General features: G+C 40.3%; 1 protein-coding gene across 1 annotated transcript in view; it reads right to left on the bottom strand.

Moving 5' to 3' along the window:
• The window catches only part of SYT14 (synaptotagmin XIV), a 119,227-nt gene extending 113,138 nt beyond the window's left edge, over positions 1 to 6,089 (bottom strand). Inside the window, exon 1 of the mRNA XM_005858508.2 lies at positions 6,045 to 6,089. The gene's annotated coding sequence lies outside the window, so the exon portion shown is untranslated. The remainder of the gene's footprint in view (positions 1 to 6,044) is intronic.
• Between the last annotated feature and the right edge of the window lie 1,088 nt (positions 6,090 to 7,177).

Raw genomic sequence — 7,177 nt, 5'->3', positions numbered from 1 at the left:
ATTGGCCTGCGGACTGAAGGGTCCTGGGTGCAATTCCAGTCAAGGGGACATGCCTGGGTTGCGGGCTCAATCCCCAGTAGGGGGCGTTCAGGAGGCAACCAATCAATGATTCTCATCATTGACGTTTCTACCTCTCTCCTCCTCTCCTTTCCTCTCTGTAATAAATAAAAATATATTTAAAACAAACAAACAAAAAAACAATAAAAAATCCAAAAACCACCCTACCCTGTTTGGCTCAGTGGATACAGCGTTGGCCTGTGGACTGAAGGGTCCCAGGTTCAATTCCGGTCAAGGGCGCGTACCTTGGTTGCAAGCTCCTCCCCGGCCTGGACCCTGATTCAGGCTCGTGCAGGAAGCAACCAATTGATGTATTTCTCTCACATCGATGTTTCTCTGTCTTTCCCTCTCTCTTCTACTCTCTCTAAAAATCAATTGAAAAATATCTTCGGGTGAGGATTAAAAAAAAAAAATTCCAAAAGTTTATGACACATTCTGCCAGCAAAGCTGTGAATTCATATATTTCTAGTGGGAATGCAAAATGGTACAATGCATTAAGAACGAGAATTTTGCCATTTCTAATATAATGTATTATTCTTTAACTCAGCAACCCCACTTTCAGCATCTTCCTAAATAACCACAAGAACACATGCACAAAGGTCTTCATTATGGCATTATTTTAGTAGCAAAACTTTTAAAACAAATCAATTTCCATTGGTAAGAAATTAGTTGAATAGCAGAAGCGAGATGACAAAGAGAACATCCTCATTGGAAAGTGTCGCAATTAAGATGCGCACGTTGAGCCGCCATTGTGGCTCTAAGGCCCACCACCTGCAGAAGTCTACCTGGGCCAATGGGGCTTCCCTGCCAAGTGGAGGAAAAGTTTAACTGAAGTGCCCAGGCTAAAAGACGAAATGCCACTGGGACTGATGGAATGAGGCACCTGGAATGGGTTCCAAGAAGGAGAACACCTGAACCCCAGAGGACAGCTACGGCAGCACCCAGTTCATCTGAAGGATTTCAATGACCAGGCATGCAACAAATGTTCTGGTTTTAAAACACAAAAAAGAGAAAGAAAGCAGTTGAATAAATTATGGTGTGTATTTTCACATCATGGAGTGAAAATACATACCACAATTTTCTGTCACACAATGCAGTCAGAAAAAAAGACAGAGAAAGATCTTTATCTACTGATTTGAACGTAACTCTATGTTAGGTGTTGTTTTAAATAAAAAGCAAAATACAAAGTAATATATATAGTAGCTCATCTTTTGTAGAAAGGAGAAATAATATATATCATTCTTATTCATATATGTTATATATATATTTCTTATTTATATTTTTCCTATAAACAAATATATTATGTATAAACAAAATCCAGAACATGGGGCATTCTACACTCTGCTAAGTTGGTGGCTAGACAACCTTTTCCAAGTGCCTCAAAATGAACAAAAGTCACACTATCCAGTGACATAGAAAGCTCTCAGAAGAGATGAGATAAGTGACTCATGGATTCCCCTCAGCCATCTGAGCAGAAGCCAAAAGCAGAGATGGACTTATTCAGGAGAGCCCTGTGAAGGAACATCTTGTCTAACGGACTGAATCGCCGGGACTTACTGAGAAGACTCACCAGACTCTTTTTTTTTTTTGAGAACATTATACCAGCAGAAATGCCACCAGCTAGAACTGAAGAGGGAGAGAAGACAAGATGAAAGAAGACCGACAGGCTACCAAACTTTCAGGCAGGAAACAGGCTGGAAAATTACTTAGTGCAAACATACACTCCCTTTTGGGGAAAAGGAAGGATGACGCCAAAGGCAGAGCCTTAAGCCCAGAGAGAAGAGCCTCAGACCTCAGGAATAAGCATGAGAAAGTATTAGCTCCAGGCCTTGAAACCTAAAAGGTTCTTCCCAGTTGAATTTCAAAATTGCTTGGTACCAGTGACTCCTTTCTTGCTTCCTTCCTTCCATTTTCTCACTTTGGGGATGGAAACGTCTATAACTGTTAACCTACTATTAAGAACTGAAGAGGGAGAGAAGACAAGATGAAAGAAGACCGACAGGCTACCAAACTTTTACAGGCAGGAAACAGGCTGGAAAACTACTAAGTGCAAACATACACTCCCTTTTGGGGAAAAGGAAGGATGACGCCAAAGGCAGAGCCTTAAGCCCAGAGAGAAGAGCCTCAGACCTCAGGAATAAGCACCAGGAAGTACCAGTTCCAGGTCTTGAAACCTAAAAGGTTCTTCCCAGTTGAATTTCAAAATTACTTGGTACCAGTGACTCCTGTCTTCCTTTCTTCTTTCCTTCCATCCAACCATCCATTTTCTCACTTTGGGGATGGAAATGTCTATAACAGGGGTGGGCAAACTTGACTCCAGGAGGGCCACAATGGGTTCTTAAACTGGACCGGAGGGCCGGAACAAAAGCATGGATGGAGTGTTTGTGTGAACTAATATAAATTCAAAGTAAACATCATTACATAAAAGGGTACGGTCTTTTTTTTTTTAGTTTTATTCATTTCAAACGGGCCGGATCCGGCCCGCGGGCCATAGTTTGCCCACAGCTGGTCTATAACTATTAACCTACGCCTGTTCCATCATTGTATTTTGAGAACAGGTAACTTGTTTCCTAGTCTTACCGGTCTTCAGATGGAGAAATTTTGAACCAGGATGGATTGTATGAGTTTCGCCCATCCCTGATGGAAATGACTTAGATGATGATGAGTCTTCTATGTGATGTGATAGTTAGATGACATTTTGGACTTTGAGTTGATGTTATAATGTAAGGCTTTGTAGATCAGGGTAAGGCACTTAAATTTTATTCCATGTACAGTGGGAATCCACAACACAATTCCAACTGTCAACGTGACACCGCCTAATTTACATTTAAAAAGATCTTTGGTTTGTAATGTAAGGAAGTAAGAATGGAAGCAGGGAAACCAGCGAGAAAACGATTCCAGCAGTGTAGGCTAGAGAGGATAAGGACCCAGCCTACAATGATAACAGCAGGATGGAAAAGAGGATTGATTAAAAGCATATTCTGAAGGTAGACCTGACAAAATCTGCCAATAAATTAAATGTGGAAGAGAGTCAGAGAAATATAGAATAATTCTTAAGTTAGAACTTGAGGAACTGAGTAGACTGTTCTGTTTATTAGCTGAGATGGAGAAGACTGAAGAAGGGAGAGGCTCATGTGAAGAAATCAAGACTTGCATTTTAGAACAGGTCAGGTTGTTCTTCTAACAGACATCCAGACAGTAATATTAAGTAAGTAGGTGAATTAAGGGCAGAGAGTTCAAGGACAGCTCAGAGCTGGATTTATAAACTTGTGTGGCATTTAAAACAGAACCAGATAAAATCAACGAGAAAAAAAGATAGAAAAATGACGCAAACCCAGGACCAAACTCTGGTACATTCCAATATGTGGAAGTCTGACAGAGAGAAGCCAGCAAAGAAGAGAAGGAAGAACAGCCAGCAGATAGAAAGAAACGGAATATCATCTCAGAGATGCCATTTTACCAGAATCACTGAGACCAACTACAATTATTCTATTTTATGTAACCTTCATATGTTCTGCTTTATAAAAGTCCATCTTAAAATGCAACAGCTTTAGCATTAATTTTGAAAAGATTCAAATATGTGTGCAATCTCCACTAGGATAGGACAGTGTACTGAATGCTGAGGGGGTATCGAGCAGTTTAGAAACTTTTTCACGACATGACTAGAGTGAGATAAATTTTTTAAAATTTTAATCACAGACTTAACATTCTATAGAAAAATGGAAGAGAGAGAAATTGGGGCAAGGCGTGGTCTGAGAACTACCTGGCGAGGAATGGAGATAGCAATAAAGAATAGCAAGAGGAGCCATAATGAAAATGTGTGCTCATCATCCATCCCCATCCAGGCTTTCTCCACTGTAGCTTTCTGTTCCCACGGTAGCTACAAAAGGCCTTCGCACATTTCATTTTCCTCCCTCCTTGCTCTCTATTCTTGTCTTGATTCTCTCTTTACCTCACCACAGTTTTGATAACTTTTGATTCCAAGTGATTTGTACAGTAAGTACCTTTTGCTGTCCAAATAAATTCTGTGTTTTAGAAGTTTTAGTAAGACAGGTAATAACTATAAAATTATTTAAAACATTTTTATTAATTCTGGGTTAACATATTCTAAAAGACTAAAGATATTTACGTGGAGGAAGAAAATCTATAAATTTGTCCCCCATTTTAGAATAAGAAGCGCTATAACAGTGTGAAAATCATAATCCTAAATTTGACATTTCAGGGAACTGATTTCAATGTTCTCCTTTGTGGTAGCAGGGAAGTATATAGATAAACTACACTTTACTTTAAAACAGAACCAGATAAAATCAACGAGAAAAAAAGATAGAAAAATGATGCAAATCCAGGACCAAACTCTGGTACATTCCAATATGTGGAGGTCTGACAGAGAGAAGCCAGCAGAGAAGAGAAGAAAGGAACAGCCAGCCAGATAGGAAGAAATGGAATATCATGTCAGAGATCTGTTGAGGACTTACTGAAAATATGCGGACATTTCCCTGACAGGCAAACCATACTCATGTATCACATGTACTGCCACCGCCACAAACCTCCTCAGGGGGAAATGGCAGATGCCATTTTACCAGAATCACTGAGACCAACTACAATTATTCTATTTTATGTAACCTTCATATGTTCTACTCTATAAAAGTCCATCTTAAAATGCAACAGCTTTAGCATTAATTTTGAAAAGATTCTAATACATATGCAACCTCCACTAGGATAGGACAGTGTACTGAATGCTGTGGGGGTATCGAGCAGTTTAGAAACTTTTCCACGACATGACTACAGTGAGATAAATTTTTAAAAATTTTAATCACAGACTTAACATTCTATAGAAAAATGGAAGAGAGAGAAATTGGGGCAAGGCGTGGTCTGAGAACTACCTGGCGAGGAATGGAGATAGCAATAAAGAATAGCAAGAGGAGCCATAATGAAAATGTGTGCTCATCATCTAACCCCATCCAGGCTTTATTATACAGAAAAGAGGATGTTTCTAAATGAACAGCAATTGCAAGCAGGGACACATAGATAAACTAGTATGACCATGTCCAATTCACCTAGAAAGGATTTTTTCCCAACACTGAAGAAGCTGAGGCTTTTCAGACCTGTTGAGGACTTACTGAAAATATGCGGACATTTCCCGGACAGACCAACCATACTCATGTATCGCATGTACCGCCACCACCACAAACCTCCTCAGGGGGAAATACAAGGGAGGGGAGTGCAGCTAGTTGGCCAGACTCAGGTGGGCCAACTCAGTGTTCAAGAAAGATGCAAGAAAAAGAAAGTCCCCCAAGTTTAAAAAAGAGAAAAGGATAGTAAATTTATGATGACTCAGCCTCTGACCTCCCCAGGTCCATCTTTTCCTTTTTCTCATACCATTTCACAGATTCGTTATTACTAGTAAGTGTGGGGACTCCCAAGTTTCTTCTGACTCATCCAAATATAGAGAATACCTGGTTCCTTGCCTCCCGCCTAGTAACTGAGTGACCTTGCCTGGGGCCACCTTGTTGAACCACCCAGCTGCCAGTTGGCTCCTTCTAAGGAAGCACAGACAGAATGTTGGTGTCAAAAGATGTTGTGGTCTTTGGACATGTTCCGATTTGAATTTCAACAACTCCTCACACTTCCCTGATGGGTACAGTAACGGAACAGAAGTCAACGGGAGATCAGCCTGCACTCAGATTCCAGACCCTGAAAGGGAACAAAAATCACACCCTCCATTCTTTGCCTCTTCACCATGGCCAACAACTAACATGCTAGAAACCAGGCTCTCACAGCCCCTCAAAACTAAATAAATAAAGCAACAACTCCCAATATCCACATAATAAGCAATTGCACTTTATGGGTGCTCACGTCTGCAATACAAGTAACAAACATTAATATTTATTAAATTTTATAATTTGTAAGTCTAAATTATCCACCATATGTCATACACTGTAAAATGTTCATTTTGTATTTAAATATCCATGCAGAGCATTACTTACCTTTCCTAATACAGATAAGTTCATGTACTCCACAGGTTCTTTCTCCACCTTAAAAAAAAAAATTGTTAGGAGTTAAAAACAGAAAATAACCTGAGTTTGACTATCACAAAGTACCGTTTTTAAATTAGCTTCTAGTCTAGACATTAACGCAGGAAAAGAGTTTGCTAATTCTTCTCTTTAAACTTTGCTATGCGAATATGATAACCTAATACCGAGAATTTTCCTGAAGCCATAAATTAAGATTTTATAAAGTCTTAGAATTGATGGGGGAAATAAGACATTTGGGGGGGTGGGGGGTGGGGACTAGCAATCTGAATCTGTGCCAGTAACCTGCCTTCTAACCGCACATTCTTGCTTGCAGATAATTAACTCCATTTGTGAAAGGATGTAGGAGGCTACAAAAATTAACTCCATTTGTGAAAGAAGGTAGGAGGCTAGCAGCCTGACTCTGTACCTAGTTAATGAGTATCCCTAATGCACATTCTTGTTAGCCTATAATCAAGTCACTGCCCCTTCCTTAATTATCTGGTCTTGCAAGACCTATTTACCTAAATACTCCCATTTTACAGAGGCCATAAATCATGAACCATACACAACCCCCATAGGGGGTTATCAGCGCTGGCGCCAGGCCAGGCCTTTAGGTGAGGTCTCACAGCCCCCATCCCAACACACGGGGCTTTTTGCAGAGCCCGCGAAAGGTCCAGAAGTCTGATCCATATTTGGGGGACAAAGAAACCAAAGGGTATAAAGGGAAAGCTTCCTCCATATTGGGGGACTCAGGATTTGGAGAACTAGCCCCCTAAGTCACTGTACTAGTACATGTGAAACATCGGAAAAGAAATGGGTTTATCCTGAATCTCTGAGTACTCCTGTGAATTTTTCGGTCGCCTGGTAAGTTCTGTAATAGAAGAGTTTCGTTCAAATATTGATATTAAATGGCAACCTTCCCAAGAGCAGAAACATATCTCCATTTCCCCAGCACCTCTCCACGTCATCTAGAAGGAAGCACTTCCAGGCAAGACCCACTTTTGTGTCTGAGCCTTGATATATACAGGCAAGCTATTATGGAAGGATCAGCCCTGTACAACACTGTTTATTCTTTATCACATATACTCATTGTAAAATGAAATGTG

The sequence above is a fragment of the Myotis brandtii genome, unplaced genomic scaffold (genome assembly GCF_000412655.1).
Source record: "Myotis brandtii unplaced genomic scaffold, ASM41265v1 scaffold119, whole genome shotgun sequence".
In the NCBI taxonomy this organism is placed as follows: Eukaryota; Metazoa; Chordata; class Mammalia; order Chiroptera; family Vespertilionidae; genus Myotis; species Myotis brandtii.
The sequence above is the reverse complement of the archived record's forward strand: the minus strand, read 5'-3'. Positions and strand labels throughout refer to the sequence as shown.